Raw genomic sequence first — 22,168 nt, 5'->3', positions numbered from 1 at the left:
TGGTTTAAGTCACACAACGTCAGGCTTGCTGACACCTTCTGTAGCTATCATTAAGAAACTGATTTGGTCTCACCTTGATTTTGTCAGATTTCAATTACCCCAATATTGACTGGGTAAATGTAACATCAGGACTTGCTAGAGACATAAAGTTCCTGGATGTAATAAATGACTGCTTCATGGAGCAATTGGTTCAGGAACCAACAAGAGAGGGAGCTATTTTAGATTTAATTTTTAGTGGAACACAGGATTTGGTGAGAGAGGTAATGGTGGTGGGGCCATTTGGCAACAGTGATCATAACATGATCAAATTTAAATTAATAACTGGAAGGGGGACAATAAGTAAATCTGCAGCTCTAACACTAAACTTTCAAAAGGGAAACTTTGATAAATGAGGAAAATAGAAAAAAACTGAAAGGTGCAGCTGTAAAGGTTAAAAGTATTCAACAGGCATGGACATTGTTTAAAAATGCAATCCTAGAAGTGCAGTCCATATGTATTCCACACATGAAGAAAGGTGGAAGGAAGGCAAAACGATTACCATCATAGTTAAAAGGTGAGGTAAAAGAGGCTATTTTAGCCCAAAAAAAAATCCTTCAAAAATTGGAAGAAGGATCCATCTGAAGAAAATAGGATAAAACATAAGCATTGTCAAGAAAAGTGTAAAACATTGATAAGACAGGCGAAGAGAGAATTTGAATTGAAGTTGGCCAAAAAGGCAAAAACTCCTAATAAAAACTTTTTAAAATATATCCGAAGCAAGAAACTTGTGAGGGAGTCGGTTGGACCATTAGATGACAGAGGGGTTAAAAGGGATCTTAGGGAAGATAAGGCCGTTGCAGAAAGACTAAATGAATTCTTTGCTTATGTGTTTACTAATAAGGATTTTGGGGATATACCAGTACCAGAGATGGTATTCAGGGGTGATGAGTCAGATGAACTGAACAAAATTACTGTAATCCTAGAAGATGCAGTAGGCCAGATTGACAAACTAAAGAGTAGCAAATCACCTGGACCGGATGGTATGCATTCTAGGGTACTGAAGGAACTAAAAAATGAAATTTCTGATCTATTAGTTAAAATTTGTAACCTATCATTAAAATCATCCATTGTACCTGAAGACTGGAGGGTGGCCAATGTAACCCCAATATTTAAAAAAGGCTCCATGGGCGGAGAGATCCAAGATGGCGACACGCTGTGAGTAGGGACGAGTTGGAGTCCTGCTGCGTTTGGATTGTATTTGTTTTCCTTATCCAATGCCGCCAAAAAGGAAGGGAAAAATAAGGGTTTATCCCTCTATCCCTTCACCGTCACCAATTATGCAGCAAGAGATCACTCGCTTCCTAAACACGACAGCTAATACCCAGCGAGTTGAGGAAACCATTGTGTCAAATGCGGAGAGAGCCGTGCTGATACCGGAGGAGACTTCACTGAGCCCTGATCTAAGACAGCCGCCGACGCAGAGACCAGGGCTGCTGTTGCAGCATGGACCGCTTAGCGAGAGCACTGCATCCGGGACAGCAGAGCAAACAACGCTGACGACAGCAGCTGTAGCAGTTTCGTTCTCAGCAGGTATCCCAGAGGACTTGAGCGGCGGAGGAACAACGAGACCCGGGGAGGAAGAAAGGGCTCTGGCTTTGGGTGTGAGTATAGCTGGAGAAAACCTGCATTTTTTCCCAAACCCCCCATCAGAGTTTAAACCCCTGGTGATTCCGAGCCGCCCTGAGACAGTCACAATGGCTCAGCTATGGGACTTGTGTCAGGAGTAGCAAATGCCTTGAATAATCTCAGTATTAAAGTTGAGACTTTGGCGTTCCAAAACGCTCAGTTCTCAAATGCTCTACCAACAAAAATTGAAGAGATTTCCACAAAGGTTTCAACTTTAGAATCTAAGGAGATAGAAAATTTAAACTTTAAAGCAGCGGTGGTGAAGGATCGGAATGCTATTGCTGGAAGAGTGGACATTAGGGATGTGAATCGTTTTTCAACGATTAAAATTATCGTCCGATAATGTTTATATCGTCTTAAATCGTTATAGAACACGATACAATAGAAATTCTAACGATTTATCGTTAAAAATCGTTAAATCGTGTTAGTGCGCACTAACTCGAGTTAGTGCGCACTAACTCCCCGTTAGTGCGCACTAACTCGATTTAGTGCGCACTAACTGAAAATGATACAAATAAACACTTTCCAGGTCACTGAAGGTCAGTTAGGAATGAATATGTGTTCCTATTGGCTGGCTGCCCTCTTATCTATTGATGTTACCAAGGTTACCACTGAGGTGATGGTTGGGGGGATGGGAAATGGAACTGGAAACTAACGAACACCAACAGAAAATGAAACAAAGTGTTCACACTTCCCAGGTCAGTAAAGGTCACTTAGGAATGAATATGTATGTATGTATTCCTATTGGCTGGCTGTGCTCTTATCTATTGATGTTACCAGGCTAATACTGAGGTAATGGTTGGGGGGATGTGAAATGGAAACAGTTGGAAGCTTGACAAAAAAAGTAATGTAATGATCAGCACTCACGTGACTAGAACTTGTTTGTTTATTATTTTTGTTAGCAGGCACCTGAAATGCTAGTGCATGTTGAATTTGCCAATCACTGTGCATTTTAGAAAGGTGGTCCTGGCTGGAACTGTACACAGTTCAAATATATGTAATTGATTGTTGGTAAGTGTATTTTTTAAGTAGCCACACTGGCACAAGTATGTTTACTTTTCCTCCTACTTAACTCACTAGCTCAGCTTTGTAAGAAGGGCTTCTCTGCTTGTGTGTTGTTTTTTGTTTGGTGTGAGGAGAGCAGAAACATCAGATCTTTATTCAATCTACTACAGTCATCTCTTACAGTGCCCTATCCCTATTAATACCAGGAGTGTTGTGATCTTCCTGCACACAGTGCCCTAACCCTGATACCAGTCTGAGACAGCTCCCTCCCTGCATTACTAGTGAGAGGCTGGCTTCACAGACAGGGGGGAGCTGCCTGACCCTCACTCCTGACTTCCCCCATGTCCCAGCTAGTGAATGGTGTGTGGGTGAGGGAAGGGGGAGGATGGTGAAGTCTGAGACAGCTCCCTCCCTGCATTACTAGTGAGAGGCTGGCTTCACAGACAGGGGGGAGCTGCCTGACCCTCACTCCTGACTTCCCCATGTCCCAGCTAGTGAATGGTGTGTGGGTGAGGGGGGGGGGGGAGGATGGTGAAGTCTGAGACAGCTCCCTCCCTGCATTACTAGTGAGAGGCTGGCTTCACAGACAGGGGGGGAGCTGCCTGACCCTCACTCCTGACTTCCCCCATGTCCCAGCTAGTGAATGGTGTGTGGGTGAGGGGGGGGGGGAGGATGGTGAAGTCTGAGACAGCTCCCTCCCTGCATTACTAGTGAGAGGCTGGCTTCACAGACAGGGGGGAGCTGCCTGACCCTCACTCCTCCGGGGTATTGTGATCTTCCTGCACACAGTGCCCTATCCCTGATACCAGGGGTGTTGTGATCTTCCTGCATGCAGTGCCCTATCCCTATTAATACCAGGAGTGTTGTGATCTTCCTGCATGCAGTGCCCTATCCCTATTAATACCAGGAGTGTTGTGATCTTCCTGCACGCAGTGCCCTATCCCTGATACCGGGATGTGTGCAAGAAGATCACAACACCCCCGGTATCAGGAATAGGGCACTGTGTGCAGGAAGATCACAACACCCCCAGTATCAGGAATAGGGCACTGTGTGCAGGAAGATCACAACACCCCTGGTATTAGGGATAGGGCACTGTGTGCAGGAAGATCACAACACTCCTGGTATTAATAGGGATAGGGCACTGTGTGCAGGAAGATCACAATACCCCTGGTATCAGGGTTAGGGCACAAGTTCTAGTCACATTGACTGATCACATTACTTGTTTTGTCAAGCTACCAACTGTTTCCATTTCCCATCCCCCATATACTGTCAGTAGGAAACTTGGTAACATGAATAAATAAGAGGGCAGCCAATAGGAATACATATTCATTCCTAAACTGACCTTAACTGACCTGAAAAGTGTCAAATTGTATCATTTTCAGTTAGTGCGCACTAACTCCCAGTTAGTGCGCACTAACTCCCGTTAGTGCGCACTAACTCGAGTTAGTGCGCACTAATCGGAAAAAACGATTTTTAACGATTTTTTAACTAAAAAATCGTGCCTAAGACGATTTTCTTGCCCTGCCACACGATTTCTATCGTTAAGACGATATGGAAAACGATTCACATCCCTAGTGGACATATTGGAAAATGCATCGAGACATCTGAATATTAGAATTCTCAATTTTCCTAGAATTATAGGAGAGACTCCCTTTATTACCCTTAAAAGGTTTTTTCAAGAAACTTTGGGCTTTGAAGATGGGAATACTCTGGCAATTAATAAATGCTATTTCCTTCCCAAAGCAAGGGGAACAACAATATCAAATAGACTCAATTTACAAGAAAATCTTACAGAAATTATTGAGAACTCTTCTTAGGAAATTCTAGATAGAAACACTCTTTTGGTATCACTAATTTCAACCTTTGATGTGCAAAATGTTATGAAAAATTATTTTAGAAATTTTCCTATCTCTTTTTTGAATGAAAGTATAAAACTTTACCTGACCTATCCTCAACCACACAATTAAAGCATAGAGCCTTTTTAGCACTACATCAACAATCAATTTCCTTAGGGTATAATTTCAAAGTAAAATTTCCTTGTAAGTGTGTGTTGAGGAAGGGGGAGGAAGTCAATATTTTCTATGATGCAGAGCAATTGAAAATTTTCTTGGCATCTAAGCCCCCTGTCACTTCTTCTCCCATAGTTAATTAATAAATAGCTGATAGTCGTGGAAAGCTTTATTGTGTTATAAAATATTGTAATGATAAACTCTCAGTTAATTTCTGGATCTTTCAAAAATTACTATACTGTTTATTCTGGTAGAGAGGAGGAATTTTTTTTTCCTTTATTTTTTCTTGAAGGAATATTATGTTTTTAATAAATTATCGATGTTTGAATGTCCCTCCATATTATCAAATCTGCAAAATTAAGTTTTTGTAATTGTAAAAATGGATAAATAAAGAATTAAAAAAAAAAAAGGCTCCAGGGGCAATCTGGATAACTATAGACCAGTGAGCCTGACTTCAGTGCCGGGAAAAATAGTGGAAACTATTCTCAAGATCAAAATCGTAGAGCATATAGAAAGACATGGTTTAATGGAACACAGTCAACATGGATTTACCCAAGGGAAGTCTTGCCTAACAAATCAGCTTCATTTTTTTGAATGGATTAATAAACATGTGGATAAAGATGAACCGGTAGATGTAGTGTTTTTGGATTTTCAAAAGGCGTTTGACAAAGACCCTCATGAGAGGCTTCTAAGAAAACTAAAAAGTCATGGGATAGGAGGCAATGTCCTTTCTTGGATTGCAAACTGGTTAAAAGACAGGAAACAGAGAATAGGATTAAATGGTCAATTTTCTCAGTGGAAAAGGGTAAACAGTGGAGTGCCTCAGGGATCTGTACTTGGACCGGTACTTTTCAATATATATATATAAATGATCTGGAAAGGAATACGATGAGTGAGTGTGCAATTCTGGTCACTATATCTAAAAAAACATATAGCGGAACTAGGAAAAGAACAGAGAAGGATGACCAAATGATAAAGCAGAATGAATGAATAGCTCCCATATAAGACTAAGACTTCAGTTTGGAGAAGAGATATCTACGGGGAGATATGATAGAGGTCTATAAAATAATGTATGGAGTAGAATGGCTAAATGCAAATTGGTTGGTTATTGTTTCAAAATATAAAATGACTAGGGCCACTCCATTAAGTTACTAAGTAGCACATTTAAAACAAATCAGAGAAAATATTTTTTCACTCTGCACCCTGTTAAGCTATGGAATTCATTGCCAGAGGATATGGTACAGGCAATTAACATAGTTGAGTCTAAAAAAGGTTTGAATAAGTTCCTGTAGAAGTCCATAATTTGTTGTTAACCAAATAGACTTGGGAAAACCTCTGCTTATCCCTGGATATAAGCAGTTATGAACTCTAGCTAATATTTGGGATCCTCCCATTTACGTGTGACCTGGATTGGCCACTGTTGGAAACAGGATATTGGGTTTAATGGACCCTAGGTTTGATCCAGTATGGCGGTTCTTATGTTCTGAGGTTGAGTTGGGGGGGGGGGGGGGGGGGTTTGAGAGAGAGAGAGAGAGCAAAACTGCTGGAAGCCATGTTAATTGGTGATACAATGATCCGTTAACGGTCTGATTTATTAAGCTTTTCTCCATATAGTCACAGAATTGGGAAAACAGCCCTTAATAAAGCAGGTCCTTAAAAATTTTCAGAAGACCTTGAAGAGGGAATCTAATATTGAAGAACAGACCCAGTATTAGATGGGAGGACCCACTCCTCTGGTTCAATTTAGTGGGTGGGCATCGGCATAGGAGTGGGGCTGGGCTCCTGATAGCTCTTTTTTTTTTCATTATTTATTTATTGTTTTTTCATCATATTATACAGCAATTTACATTCAATATAACATTGAAATGTAATTTCCTTATTTCAACAAAATAGAATAATTAAATAAATGAAACACATCTATATTTGAGGAACTAACTTTGTGTTGAGATACCATCATTATTTAAGTTTAAATTTTTCATAGGAGTATTAATACAGACAGCTGAGATCCATTGGGCAGGATTAATGGAGAAAAACAAATCAAGGTAACATTAATAGGATAAGGTCCAATTTCGCAGTTACCATTACTTATGCCTTACACCTTAGGATGTTACTGGGGAAGAGGTAGCTGGCTCTCTAGCCACTATGAATTGGCTTAATTGTTCAACTTGAATGAAAACAAAAGATTCGTTTCCCCATTTAATTATACATCTACACGGGTATCTCAAAAGAAAGGAAAAGCCCAAAGCTATAACTCTGGGTCTTAAAGCCAGAAATTCTCGTCATTTACTACGAGTGATTGGTGCGAGATCTGGAAAAAATTTTACATCTTGTCCCATATATGAAACAGGAAATTTTTTAAAGTAAACCTTCATTAATTTACTTATATCAGCTGTAGTTATGAGTGAAAATATTAAAGTATTTCTATCAATTACCTGTAAGGTAGAATCTTCCAGAAAACCAGTAAAGTTCTCTGGAATAGATACTACCGGATCTGAGGATCTTTTTTTTTACAAAGAAACAAGAATTTACAGAAGGTAAATCATTATCAGGAAATCCAAGTATCTCAGTCAAAAATCTCTTTAAAGAAACAAAAACAGTTTCACCTATAATTTTCGGAAAATTTACAATCCTTGCATTTAAGTGTCTAACATTATTTTCAAGCAATTCTAAGCGCTTAGAACAGACCAAATGATCTCTAATCATCATATTACTCACTGATTGTACAGAATTTATATTTCTCTCAGCATCCTCCACTCTAGTAGTAAGTCCGATTACTTGTCTCTGAATACCAAGAACCTGTTGTTGTAAATTAGAGGAAACAGAGTCAATTTTCCCTTCTAGCCTATTAACAGTAGCATTCAAGCCACTTACCAAATCCCAAATAGCTCCCAATGTGACCGTCTCAGGCCTAGTTGTTAATGGCTGTACATCCACGGGTATTCCGGGGTGGAGGGATCTTTGTTGCAGGCCTACAGCATGTGTTGAGGCCTCCTCTGTTGCAGGAGATAACTCCTCAACACCTCTCACTCCCGATACCAGTACGGGGCTTGCTCCCTCAGATGCTATCTTTTGCTCCACCCTTAGCTCTTAAATTTGGGGGTTGGCTCCTAGATCCAAGGAAAATGTTTTGAGGCCTAACATAGTACTCAAATATCTGGAGTTTATCTTAGTATGAGGACATCTAAAACTCGATTGTGATTGGAAACATTGGTATGTTTATATTGCAGAATATCATGCAAGTAACTGTCTCATAGAACCACACATAGAAACATAAAACATCACTGTAGTTCTTCAAAAGAAGCAGATTACCATACCATAGCAATGTTGGGATCATAAGAGAATAGGAATAACAGCACAGCTGAACATAAGAACATCAGGACATTGGAATCCTTCAGGCAATTTTTAACCAAAACTGCTTGAACAAAGAGTCATGGAGATACTTTGCAGTACCTAAATAGGGCAAGGAGATACCTCAGCATAACCTGAATGCAAGAATCGGGGAATGCCTTACATTCTAACCCTTGAAGTCAACAGTGGGTGCAGGGGATAGATAGCAAAAAGAATAAGGTATAAATGTATGCTCAATGATCCTATGACCCTGAGGAGCACTGGGTAAGGCATCATGTAAGAACTGAAATAATTATTATTGAGAGCAGGTCTTAACTGGAACACAATATTCTGTCAGATCCCTACGTAGCCAGGAAACAATCAATGGTTAGAGCTTTCTATTAGTCACACGTTTAAGCTGTTTACTTAGAACATCAGAAAATGTAGAAAGCCAAAAGGAAAACATTGATATTTTTTAAGGAAATGAGAAACTTGAGTTCAAACATTGTATTGTCTAGGAAGACTAATTTACAATTCAAAAAGCCATCCTAATTGGAAATTATGGCTCCCTAGGAAAGAATGTGTTCATTTTGTGAAAAATGAGGTACTCTGCCCAGCTTCTAAGTAGAGAGACACTGTATACATTTAAATGTTTATAAGGTGGAAGACAGGACAACGTCCTGTCTTATGGATCTGAGAATTTATACAGTGACTTGAAGGGAAGGTAGATTGGTTTTCAGGCATGTGATGTGAACAGAACCACTTCTTTATAGGAGGAGGAGAAGCAGGAGCACTAAGCACAAGTGCTTCCTGCCTGCCTTCCTTCATGGCTCTGGTCTGAGAGCTTCTGATTTATGCAGTGAGAGGGGAGGAGGAGAGCAACATTGTAGGAAGAAGAGGAGGGAACAACAGAGAAGATGCAAAGACCAGTAGGTGCACCTCAGTACCACCCTGGACATTGAGTGGTTGAAGAGCAGCTCTTCCACTTCAGTCCTGAGAAGCAGTGGCAATGCTGACCACCCTTAGAGGTGAAGAGAGGACAGGGCTGGATTGAAAGAGCTAAACAGATTAGATAAACAGGATGCCAGGAATACTTATTTATTTATTTATTTATTTATTTATTTATTTAAAGCTTTTATATACCGGCATTAGTATGCAAACATCATACCGGTTTACATTGTAACTAATAGACTGAAAATACAATCAACAGGGAGGGGAAGCGGGAGAGAGTAAATACATAGTGCAGAAAGCATTGAAAATTACGAGCATTAAATTTAAACGGTAACAGGCTATTTACAAAAGTCTATGTATAAAGTCTTAAATGGTAACAGGCTAATTACAAAAGTCTATATACAATTTAGGTATTTATTTAGGTACTTCTATATATACAGTAAACAATTCAAGCATTCAGAACCCATAAACCATCTAAGATACAGAAAAACATCTCTAGCTTTCTCTAATATATTATCGTATGTGTGTTGGGGGAAGCAAGAGAGGGGCAATATTTAAATTAAAAAAACTACTTGGAAAGGAGGTGGGAGTGGGGAGCTGACATGAGGATTATATCTATTTTTTAACATCAGAGGAGTTTGGGCAGGTGAGGGTGCACTGTCCGACATGGCCATGTATGCAAACTTGGGGAGGGGAGCAGGAATCAGGTCATTGGCCTGAAATGCACTTTGTTTTTTAAATTTAACTGTGCCACTTAACTGGATATCTTTAAATATATCCAGTTAAGTGGCAGGTTATTTGGCCACAAAGGGCTGATAATTTTAAATCCTGACCAGTTATATTAAAATTTAGCTGGATAACATTAGGTGAGCATATTCCACAGGAAATGTTGAAAGAGACCTGCATCATGGGCATTGATGTTACGCGTGCCATCCGCGGCAGACCCGTGGCGCGGCCCCTTCACCTTGTCACACATACTCCAACTCCTGGTTCCTCTTTGCTAGCGGCTGTGGGCTGCCGGCTCTGACCTTGGGACGCCCCCAGTGCCTCCAGCTCTGCCTTGGTCCCCAGTACTGCAGCTTAAGATGCCATTGCTCGTCAGGCCTCTCCGTGTGGTCCACGGAGAGACGCCACTATCCACTCTGCGCCCCTCCCTAGGCACGCTCATGCACATCTATGATCCTTATGAAGAGCCCGCGGCAGGAACCTGGCCGTGACCCCAGATGATGACGTCAAACTCTTCAGTGTATTTAAGCTCAGACCTCGCTCCATAGCGTTGCCTTTGCAACAGGTCTCCTCACTATCCGAGTATTCGTTGCTACTAGAGAATCCTCTCTAATCTTTGTTCCTGACCTCCATTGTTCCCGGTTCCTGTCTTCTTTGTTGCTGCCCTGTCTATGTATTGGACTGACTCTTCGGATATGAACTCTGCTTTGTTTGACTACGCTTCAGCCTATCTCCAGACCCAGACCTTTGCTACTTCTGACTACTGCTATTGACTGCTCCGTGATCAGACCATTGCCTTGATTGACTAACGCTATTGATTTTCTCTGAGATTTGAACTCAGCATTGTTTGCCATGACCTCCACTTTGCCGCTGGCCCTGATCCAAGCCTGTTATTGACGCCTTCTCTAGGGATGTGTAGAAGGGACGGATTCGTCCGAATTGGTATTGGTATTCGTCGGGACCCAAATCCGTTGCATCCATTTTCGGGGGAACCCAATTTGTCCATTAGTTACATATGGTATTCGTTTCCCATTAAAGTTGAAAAAACCCCCATCCCAACCTTTAAATTTAATTAACTACAACCCCCCACCCTCCTGACCCCCCAAAACTTGCCAAAAGTCCCTGGTGATCCAGCGGGGGTCCTGGAGTGATCTTCTGCCCTCAGGCCATCGGCTGCCAGTATTCAAAATGGCGCTGATAGCCTTTGCCCTTACTATGTCACAGGGGCTACTGGTGCCATTGGTCGGCCCTGTCACATGGTAGGAGCAATGGACGGCCGGCGCCATCTTGTGCTCCTACCATATGACAGGGGCCGACCAATGGCACCGGTAGCCCCTGTGACATAGTAAGGGCAAAGGCTATCGGCGCCATTTTGAATACTGGCAGCCGACAGCCTGAGGGCAGGAGATCACTCCAGGACCCCCGCTGGACCACCAGGGACTTTTGGCAAGTCTTGGGAGGTCTGGCAAGTCTTGGGGGGTCAGGAGTCTGTTGGGGGGTCAGGTGTTTAGCTCGGGGTGCTCGAGCAAAGGTAGGCCAGAGCCTAATAAGTCCACGTCCAGGGAGTAGGCTAGAGAAGGCTAGGGATGTGCATTCATTTTGAACGAATCCGCAATCTGCAATGTATAGGTCCCTATTAATTAACGAATAAAACCCCCACCCTCAGGAGTCCCCCCTCAAGACTTGCCAAAAGTCCCTGGTGGTCCAGTGGGGGTCCTGGATCGATCTCCTGCACTCGGGCCGTTGGCTGCCAGTATTCAAAATGGCACCGATAGCCTTTGCCCTTACTATGTCATGGCCGGCGCCATCTTGTGCTCCTACTATGTGACAGGGGCCGACCAATGGCACCGGTAGCCCCTGTGACATAGTAAGGGCAAAGTTTATCGGCGCCATTTTGAATACTGGCAGCCGACGGCCCGAGTGCAGGAGATCGCTCCAGGACCCCCGCTGGACCACCAGGGACTTTTGGCAAGTCTTGTGGGATCAGGAGGGTGGGGGTTTTATTTGTTAATGATATGTTGCATTCATGGGAGTTTGCCATACGTTTCAGGAACCCACGAATACAACGAATAGGGACCTATACATTGCGGATTGCGCATTCGTTCAAAACGAATGCACATCCCTAGCCTTCTCTAGCATACTCCCTGGACATGGACTTATTAGGCTCCGGCCTACCTTTACTTGAGCACCCCCAGCTAAACTCCGTTCCATTGGTGCTTGAGTTCCAGTACCGTACCCAGTCCAGGATAGGACTAGGCACCTACCGGCTGCTATTTCTGGCCTGAACCAATCTATCTTGTTAACCAACCTTGAGGCCCACCTAAGTCCTGCCGGCCTCGGCACCCAAAGGCTCAACCTGCGGGGAATTAGGGCTGGTATAGGTGAAGCTCCAGCGGCCTCTACCTTCAGCCCACTCCACCTGCCAATGGTAGGGACCCGTAGGTCCTCACCTATGGGTTGCGTCAACCCCACCTCAGCCCAAGGGTCCACCTCTGATGCAACAATTGATACCTCAAAGGTATTTAAATATCTCCATCATAGCTCCCAAATCCTATTTTTCCTCTAGGATATATATATTTAGATCTTTGTCCCTATATGCTTTACAACAAAGACCACTGATCATTTTAATAACCACCCTTTCAACCAACTCCATCTGGTTTATATCTTATTGAAAGTGTAGTCTCCAGAATTGCACCTCTGCTTATCCCTGCACACGGTATTCCAAATGATATCTTATCAAGGACTCATATGGGACAATATCAGCTCTTTTTTCTATCTTTTTTGAGTTCTATCTTTTTTGAGTTCATTTTCTTATGCACCAAAGCATCTTTCTGGCTTTCATCATTACCTTATCCACCTGTTTGACCACCTTGAGATCATCAGATATGATTACCCCTAGATTTTGCCCCTATACTATATTGCTCCCTTGGGATTTTGCAGCCCAAATGCATGATTCTGTATTTGTTAGCATTAAATCTTATCTGACAGATTGTAGACAGATTGTAGACCATTCCTCAAGCTTTGCTAGATGTCGTCTCATGTTTTCCACCATGTCTACCATGATGCAGATTTTGGTATCATCTACAAAATGGCAAACCTTTCCCGATAGTCCTTTTGCAAAATCACTTATGAAAATGTTGAAAAAAAAAAAGGTCCAAGGCTCAATCCCTGTGAGACACCAAGCTAGTAATGCCCCTTTCCTTGGAGTGAGTTCCATTTCCCTCCACTCAATCGATTTCTCAACCACTCAGTTACTTTAGGTCCCATACCAAGGGCTCTCAGTTTATTTATAGGTATCTATGCAGAACTGTGTCAAAAGCCTTACTGAAATTCTGATCCACTACATCAAACATTCTCCCTTGATCCAGCTCTCTGGTCTCCCTGTCAAATAAATTGATCATCGGATTCATCTGAGAAGACCTACCTCTTGAAAAAAAACAAAAAAGAAAAAAAACATGCTGTCTTGTGTAATTCGTTAGATTCTAGAAACTGCACTATCCTCTCTTTTAGCAACAATTCAATTAATTTATTCACCAGAGAGGTACGGCTAACTGGCTTATGGTTCCCAGCCTCCTCCTTACTTCGTCTATTTCCAGTCCACCTCGACAAAAAATGGTCACTGCGGGTCCAGGTGTCTGAGGCACGGTTGTTGCATGAACGCCTCCTTGAGGCGACGAAAGGCGGTCTCTGCTTCCGAAGGCCAATTATTGGGGTCTGCACCTTTTCAGGTCAGGGCGGTCATCGGGGCAGCAATGGACGCATAGTGGGGAATGAAGGACCGATAGTAATTCGCGAAGCCTAGGAACCTTTGGAGCGCTTTTAGACCAGACGGCTGTGGCCACTCCCGAATGGCTTTTAGCTTTTGTGGATCCATACGGAATCCCTGACTGGAGACTATATACCCCAGGAAGGGAAGAGACTCCTGCTCGAACCAGCACTTTTCGAGCTTTGCATATAATTTATGCTCTCTGCGGCGTTGTAATCTTGGACGACGTGTTGGCGGTGAGCGGCCAGGTACCCGGAGAAAATCAAAATGTCGTCTAAGTATACGACCACGCACTGGTACAAGAGATCACGGAGGATCTCATTCATGGTATTCTGGAATACTGCGGGAGCATTACAGAGCCCGAACGGCATCACCAAATACTCATAGTGGCCGTCTCGGGTGTTGAAGGCCGTCTTCCATTCATCAGCCTCCTTGATTCGAATGAGGTTGTAAGCCCCTCGGAGGTCCAGTTTAGAAAAGATCCTAGCCCCCTGTAACCGGTCAAAGAGCTCCGAGATGAGAGGCAGGGGGTAACGATCCTTGACCATTATAGCATTCAAACCCCGGTAGTCAATGCAGGGGCGAAGCATCCCATCCTTCTTCCCGACGAAGAAGAACCCCGCCCCTGCGGGTGACTTCTACTTCCGAATGAAGCCCTTCTCCAGGTTCTCTCTGATATACTCATTCATAGCCTGCATCTCAGCAGGTGAGAGGGCATATGTGCAACCCCGAGGAGGCTCAGTACCAGGAAGGAGATTGATGGCGCAATCGAAGGAACGATGGGGTGGAAGTATCTCGGCCTTCTGTTTCGAGAACACATCCGTGTATGAGCCATAGGGGGCCGGCAGGCCTGGAAGGCTGGTGGAAGCCACAGGACAGGAGACAGGAACCACGGATTGGAGGCAATTGCCGTGACACTTCGGCCCCTAGCAAGACAGCTGCAAAGTCTTCCAGTTAAACTGAGGTTCGTGTTCCTGCAGCCAGGGAAGGCCCAGGACAATCGGGTGTATGGAGTATTCCAAAACATACAATGGCATGCGCTCCTGATGAAGGATTCCAACCTTCAGCGGGACAGGAACCGTGGTGTGTGTTACGCGTTCCGGGAGAGGTTTCCCTTGAATGGAGGAGATGACCAGGGGCGCTGGAAGGCGAGCTTGTGGTAACTCCAAATGCTTCGCCAGATTTTTCATAATGAAGTTACCCCCGGCGCCAGAGTCCACCAAGGCCAAAGTGTGGAACTCGCCGCCGGCAAACGTTAACGCCACTGGTAGCGTTAGTGGAGGTACAGGAGAAGCGCGGCCCAGGATGAGACCTCCTTTTGGTCTTAGGCCCGAGTGTTTCCCGACCGAGTCGGGCATACCACTATCTGATGGCCCACTGCTCCACAATAAAAACAGAGTCCTTCCCTTATCTGCTTCCGGCGTTCCTGTGGGGAGACTCTTCCGTGACCCAACTCCATGGGTTCCTCGGCGGGTGTCCCATGGACCTCAGAAGCACTCTTGGAAGGAGGTGAGGACCTCCTCGCCGCCTTGACTACCGGAAGGCGAAGCCTCATCTGACGATCCACTCGATTGACCAATTCTACCAGGTCATCGAGGTCTTCCGGAAGTTCCTTCGCCGCTAGCTCGTTCTGAAGGCATGAGGCTAGTCCTTCAAAAAGATCCCGTGGAGGCAATTATCTCTCCAATTCAGCTCTGTGGCCAAGGTACAGAACTCTGTTGCATATTCAGCCACAATCCGAGTACCTTGTCGCAATCGGAGCAATTCAGAGAACGCAGTGGATTTGCGGACAGGTTCATCAAAAATCTGCCGGAAAGCAGACAGGAACTGACTCAAGTTTTCGAAGATAGGGTCCCTTCTCTCCCACAGATGGGAGTCCCAGATCAGAGGCCTCCCATCGAGCAGGGACATAATGTAGCTGGTTTTAACCAGGTCGTTGGGAAACTGTGCAGGGAGAAAGGAAAAATGGACCTGGCACTGTCTGAGGAAGCCTCGACACAACTTTGCATCTCCGGCGTATCGAGAGGGTGCCGGGAGTTGAGTGGAAATTCCTTGTCCCAGGTCGTCCCCGGAGGCCTGGACGGTGTAAGGCTGAGTAGGGTGGCCTCCTTGAGCCCCAGGCGGAGATGGCAGCGTAGGGTTCATGGGCCCTAATGCCTTGAGGCGCTGGGTCAGGCCCTGTACCGCAGAGACCAGGGCATGGAGGGTCTGTTGTTGCTCCTTCAGGTGCTGGGCCATTCCCGGAATGGCCTGGCAGGCAGATGCCTCTGCCGGGTCCATGGACATGGCAATCTGTTATGCTCAGGCTTGTGAACCCTTGGCCAACGGGAAGATGGAATATCTTTCGGAGGATCCGTAGGTTCTCTCGTTGGGAGGCGAGGCAGAGCAGAAGACGGGACGAGCTGACCCTTGGCACTGGAGACTGAGGCGGCAGTGGAGACTGATGAAGAGACGAGAAGAGGAGCTGTGTCTTCACCCCTGGAAGTCTGTGGTACCACCAGGAGGAGCCCGTAGGGACCCAGACCGCTGGGACTTAGGCGGACCTTTGAGAGGTCAGGTGTCGGTGCAAGGGCTGACTGGAGCTTCACCCTGGAAGCCCGCGGTCCCCCCGGGAGGAGCCCGTAGTGACCCGGGCCGCTGGGACTTAGGTGGGCCCTTGGAGACGGTAGTCTTGAAGGAGTCCTAGGTCGAGTGCCAGAGGGTCGACGCTCACCAGTCCGAAGTCGTCTACCAGAGAATCACCGCTTGCCAATCCGAAGTCAGGAACCAGAGAATCACCACTTTCCAATACGAAGTCAGGAACCAGAGAATCACCATAAGCCAATCCGAAGTCAGGAACCAGGAACACCAAGACGAAACAGGAAACCAGAATCCAAGCACAAGGAACTCACTGAAGCAAACAGACTAGAGAGTGTTGGGGGACGTTGCCAAGTCGAGGAATGAGCAGAGGAAGCCTTCCTTTATACTTCCCCTGATCAGGCTGATTAGGCACAGGTGCAGCTGGTTAAAGGAATCAGGTCCTTTTAAGTCTAGGAAGGGGGCGCGGCCTCGCGCCTAAAGATGGTGGCAGCCATCTTGGATTTCCTTCGCTGGGGAAACGCTGCTGAACGCCGCGAGGAAGGAGCAGGGGCAGCTCCTCCTGCGGCGATCAGCATGGGGGACCCGTGCTGGAGTGGGGGCCTAGCATTGGGGTCCTCCCCCAGGATTCCCGCGGCGGGTTGCCATTGCGGGTGAGGTAGGGGGTCCGCGGCTGTGGCTTCCTACGGCTGCAGAGCACAACATTTAATTTGCCACATTAACAAGGGTGTATTAGCTAAACAACAATTTCCTGCCTCAGGGGTTAATAGCTAATAGCCTCATCTACATAGCAATTACATGTAATAAGTGCTAACATGTGAATTTGGACATGCGTTTTGGATGTGCTAATCCTCTTATTGAATCGGGGTTATGCCTAGTACATACAAAACGTGAGTCCAATTGCTTGTTAAGCTGTGCACTAGGCTGAGCGCACTCTATTGCATCAGCCCCATAGTATGCAATAATTTGATAGAAGAAATATTTTGCTCCAATAAAGAAATCTCTTGGAATTTATTTTGCTTCATAGACAGATATGTGGTTTTCCAAATGATTTGAAATAGCATCAGTTTTTGCCCTACAATTGACACAAGCAAGGTCAATACAGGTCATCATGTCCCATAGTGCATCCAGCGTAACCACCATGGGTTTAGGGGGCATTGAACTTACTGTGAAATTTTGCAAAAGAGACTGGGACTCACCAACAGCTTTCTCAGATAGTTCAAAGAGCTCCAAAGAAGAAATCTCGGCAGTATCCCCCACAGATGGAAAATAAGCATTTGCCACATCAAACCCAGGGTCTCCACTCAGTGCAGTGCATTTGATGACCTTATTTGATGTCCCACTCTGGCAGACTTTGCTCTGGGCCACTAGTGGATGGATATCGATAGAGCTGAGGGAAACCTCTTCCCCAGTCAAAACAAACTTTCTTCCATCAGCCTGGAAATGGGGACATTCCCCTCTATTGTTGCAGGCACCATGAACTTGTAAATAAAATGCTGCCAAAGGGTCAAAGAATATTCCGAGGGGTAAGATCTCACTTTGCCCTTTCTTTTTTATATCATAATTCAGAAGGAAATCTCTGAAGTGAACAAAAGAAACAGGTCTGTGGCAAGATCATGCTGCCGTCATTCTCCTGTACACCACATGTTTTTAATATTTTCCTTTTTATTACAAATTTCTGTTAAAATATTTTGCTGGAGCCTACATTTTACCATATCTTAAATGTAGGCTTTTAAGGGATTAATTAATCATGATTAATAAAATGTCTTTCATTTAGTGCAATAATTGTGGTGCTTATGACCCAAGACCTGATATTTGGAGATTCAAAAATTGTCCATTTTGCCTTCAGCTACCTACAATGAAGAAGGAGCTGACTCATTTGAGGGAGGAATTGTCCATGTTTCAATTAACCCTCTCTTCCTTTCCCCATCCAATATCTCTCTTCCAACTCCTACAGAGGATTCAGAAACCCAGAAAAAAAGGTTAATATTATGCTTTTGTAGAAAAAGACATGTGACAAGGAGACACACAATTTTCCCAACTTTGCAGCATCCTATATATCAACTCCTACTCCCATGGAGATGTCAAATATCCAGGATTCAGAAACTAAGGAATAAATTAATTACAGTGGGCTCTGGCAGATCAAGACCTGTGATGAAGGGACACCCACTCTCCATACCATTACCCTTACATAATACCTTTTCTGCATTGGATAATGAAGAAACTCCAGCAATGAAAAATGAGATGATGTCTGAAAGGGATGTCGTTACACAGTGTACCCAGAAATCCTTAGAAGAATGAAAGGATGGATCGGTAAAAATGGACTTTTATTGGAACTTGCCCGACTCTGGCCGAGTTTCGCTCTGCCGAGCTGCCTCAGGGGCTTGTTGAGCCAGAAACTTGGCTCTATATACTTGTGCTGATTTCCTATACTTCCTGCTTCTTGCAGTGTTTGTCAGAGCAGTATGTGACCGGTGCAAGTTCAACAAAGAATTGCTTCAATACTGTTCACACAAGTGATTGATGAATTACAAGTGACAAGCCCGGATTCGGTGTGTTCACTCATATTCCTTCATCCTAGGAAATCAGCACAAGTATATAGAGCCAAGTTTCTGGCTCAACAAGCCCCTGAGGCAGCTCGGCAGAGCGAAACTCGGCCAGAGTCGGGCAAGTTCCAATAAAAGTCCATTTTTACCGATCCATCCTTTCATTCTTCTGTTGTTCGTCACATTGGATCGGTTACCGGTTTGCTTCCTTGGACCATCCCAGAAATCCTTAAACATTATCAAAGGTCATAAAAGGAAGATGCTTCTGTTGGGAGAAGCATCAAACAAACCAATTTGGGAAATCACTTTGATGGGGATGCAATAGTTAAATGCCTTCCAGAATGCTCAGCCAGTAGAAATACAAACCAGATAGTCAATGCAATTATAAAAAAAAAAAAAGTTGAGAATTAAATATCAATGTTATCATCTATCTGGGGACTAATGACTTTGCTAGAAATGGTATCCTTGCAGTACAGAAATATTTCCAAAATCTAGGGAAGAAGATTAAATGTGTCAAAGACCACTGCTTTTTCAGAAGTATTACCTATTAATGGAAAGGGGAAGGAAAGGCTCTGCCATATAGACAAATTCAATTTCTGGCTCAAATCCTGGTGTAAAGAAAATGGATTTGGTTACATTGGAGACTGGGGCCATGTATAGAATAGTAAAAGCTTATATGGAAAGGATAGTCTACATTTGTCCTTGGCAGGCAAAAGGATGCTAAGCGAGAAATTCAGCACATATATTATCCGGCATTTAAACTAGAGGGTGGAGGTAGCAGGAGATGGCCAATGAAATTGCCATCTCACCCCCAAGTGGCTCAGAAATTAGAAGGAAAAAACAACAAAATCAATTAGCTCAAAATAGCAAAAAAGTTGTCTAAGAATTGCAGCAAACCAAGGGAGAATAGTTGGAAATCCATGACCACAAGTACTTGCAGTCTGGGCAATAAAATCCATGACCTGCAGGCCTTAATGGTGGAAACAAACCTGGACATAGTTGCTGTTACAGAGACCTGGTTCACTGAGTCTTATGGTTGGGAAACAGCATTCCCAGTCTTTAACTTATTAAGGAAGGACCGACAAGACAAACAAGGGGGAGGAATAGCTCTTTATATCAAAAATAATATCCAAGCAACTGAAATACAAAGGATAAGGGGCAGGGAAGAAGCATTATGGGCTGTTCTAAAATAGAGGATGGTGCTTCTGCTTACATCAGTGTGGTCTACAGACCTCTGACTCAAACAGAAGAACTGGACAGAGATCTGGTCAAAGACATCCAAAAGGTGAGAAAGATGGGAGGTGTATTGCTCATTGGAGATTTTAATCTGCCAGATGTTGTATGGAGTATCTCTTCTGTGGAATCTACCAGAAGTAGAGAGATAGTAGATGCCCTTCAAGGGGCTCTGCTCAAACAAATGCTAATGGAACCCATGAGGGAGAGTGTAATACTTGATTTAGTGCTCACAAATGGGGATAATATCTCCAATGTCCAGGTAGGTACCCACCTAAACCCCAGAAATCATCAGTATGGTTTGATATTGCAAATAAAATACAGAGAAATTACACAAAGGCCCAAGTTATGAATTTCAAAAATACGGACTTTGCCAAAATGGGGATGTTTTTGAAAGAAGAACTAGAAAACTAGGAGAAGAACAGTATGCCAAATTAAAAGGAGCTATTACAAAGACAACAAATCTAAATGTTAGAAAAGTGGGAGGGTCTACTTCCTAGGCCCCCCTGGTACAGTCATTCCTACAGTACCTGAATGTAATTCACTTTGAAGTGCTGAAAAAAAGTGTGAAAAAGTGGAATATAAATCTAAATAAATAAAATAAATAAATAACATCATGGATACTGTCATCAACAGTCACACTCACCCCACTTTTCACTTTCACCGGTCAGTGGTGTGCCTAGGCGAGAGATCTTTCACTTAGGATGCAGCTGGCAATAAACCACAGAATCAGAGGATGGTGTTCAAATAAAGATTTTGAAAAGTAAGATCCAGGCTATTTTGGGAAAAATAAAAAATAGTATCAGGAAAATCATAATCAAGAAAGCAAGAATCTCTGTATATATGGTACATTCCCAAATTGTTCTTCTCCCAACTAAACCATTGTCCAAGTCAAAAATACTTTCCCTTTGAAGAGAAGGGTAATCCTCTGAAACTACCAACATAAAGTAAGGGGTAAGATAACAAATTACCTTGCTTCAAGGAAAAACTTCAAACTAATATCAGTGAACAGTCTCTCACAAAAATCTCTTCACAATAGCAATAAATCCCCAAGTCTTCTCCTTTGCTGGTATCTGGCTGCAAAGGCAGGAAAACCTCTAGCAATCAGCCCTTCAAGATGTTAGGAACTGGCCCAAAACTCAAAAAACATTTCCACAACTCCACTCAGTTTGGGCATAATCCACCAGGGAAGTAGAAAGACCTTCTGGGTCGATCCTGTTAAGGAGAAGCAAAGATCCTTTTTCTTTTTATTTGCTCGGAGGGAAAATTATATCCCTGAGCCCAGACCACAGAAAGGTGGAGTAAAGGCAGGAGGAGGACTGAAAAATGAAAAACCCTAAGAATGCTGAAAACAGGGCTAAATATTAGTGGCTGGCAAGGCTGGGCCATACATCGTTTTATCAGTACGAAGATAGCACCCTTTGATTCAGAAAGCTTTTCAAGCCCATTTTTTCAATTGTGCTTTTTTTGCTCGATGTTTGCTTTCCACTTCTGATTGTGTTCTTTGCTCTTATATTTCTTTGAATTTTTATAATTTGGATGGCGCTAAGTATTTTTTGGTGTTTGGTATCCTTATTTTTTACATTTATGTTTGTTATAATCTGACTGTTTTAGGTTGGTTTTTGCTTTTTCTGTCTTGTACTTTTGGTTTGTTTATTTTTATGTGTTGCTTTTATTATGTATGTATTTTGTTATCTGCTTGATATTTGTGCATCAGTGGAAATGAATAAATAAATACATAATGTGTTCAGTAGCAGCATAATGTTAAGCTATCGAACACATACGTGCACAGGACATTGAGGTCAGTGAGATATTTAAGCTGTTATAGGTCTATACATTTCCCCTCTCCTTGCTTCCTGTATATGGAGAGTATTGGAATAGGGATTTTAACTTCCTGATCTGTCCCATAACAAAACCTGTATAGTGCAAATAGTAGCTAGGATCAAAATAAAACATTTAGGTAAGTTAGTTGGATAAAACTTATCTAGCTAACTTATGAGGTAGCCAGCAGCAAGACTATGCTCTGAATATCCCATCAAAATCACTACATAGCCTGATAAGTTATATCCGGATAAGTTAGACCTGCTCTATGGTAAGTTTAACTTATCTAATTGACTTAACCAGATCAGTACGAATATTAACTACTTATCCAGCTAAATTAGTCATATAAGTAGAACTGTGTTGATCTGCTCATTGCCTGCCCACTAGATATCCACTGAAGGTAGCTGGATATTCTGCGGCTTCCACTTAGCAGGATGCGTCACTACTTATCTGGATAAGCTGCACTGAATATTGGTGTTGAAGTATCTTGTCTTCTTTTTTCTTCTTCCATGGCCAAATAAAGCATTTAAAAAGGATTATTT

The sequence above is a fragment of the Rhinatrema bivittatum genome, chromosome 8 (genome assembly GCF_901001135.1).
Source record: "Rhinatrema bivittatum chromosome 8, aRhiBiv1.1, whole genome shotgun sequence".
NCBI classification, from domain to species: domain Eukaryota; kingdom Metazoa; phylum Chordata; class Amphibia; order Gymnophiona; family Rhinatrematidae; genus Rhinatrema; species Rhinatrema bivittatum.
Note: the sequence above shows the minus strand (reverse complement) of the source record.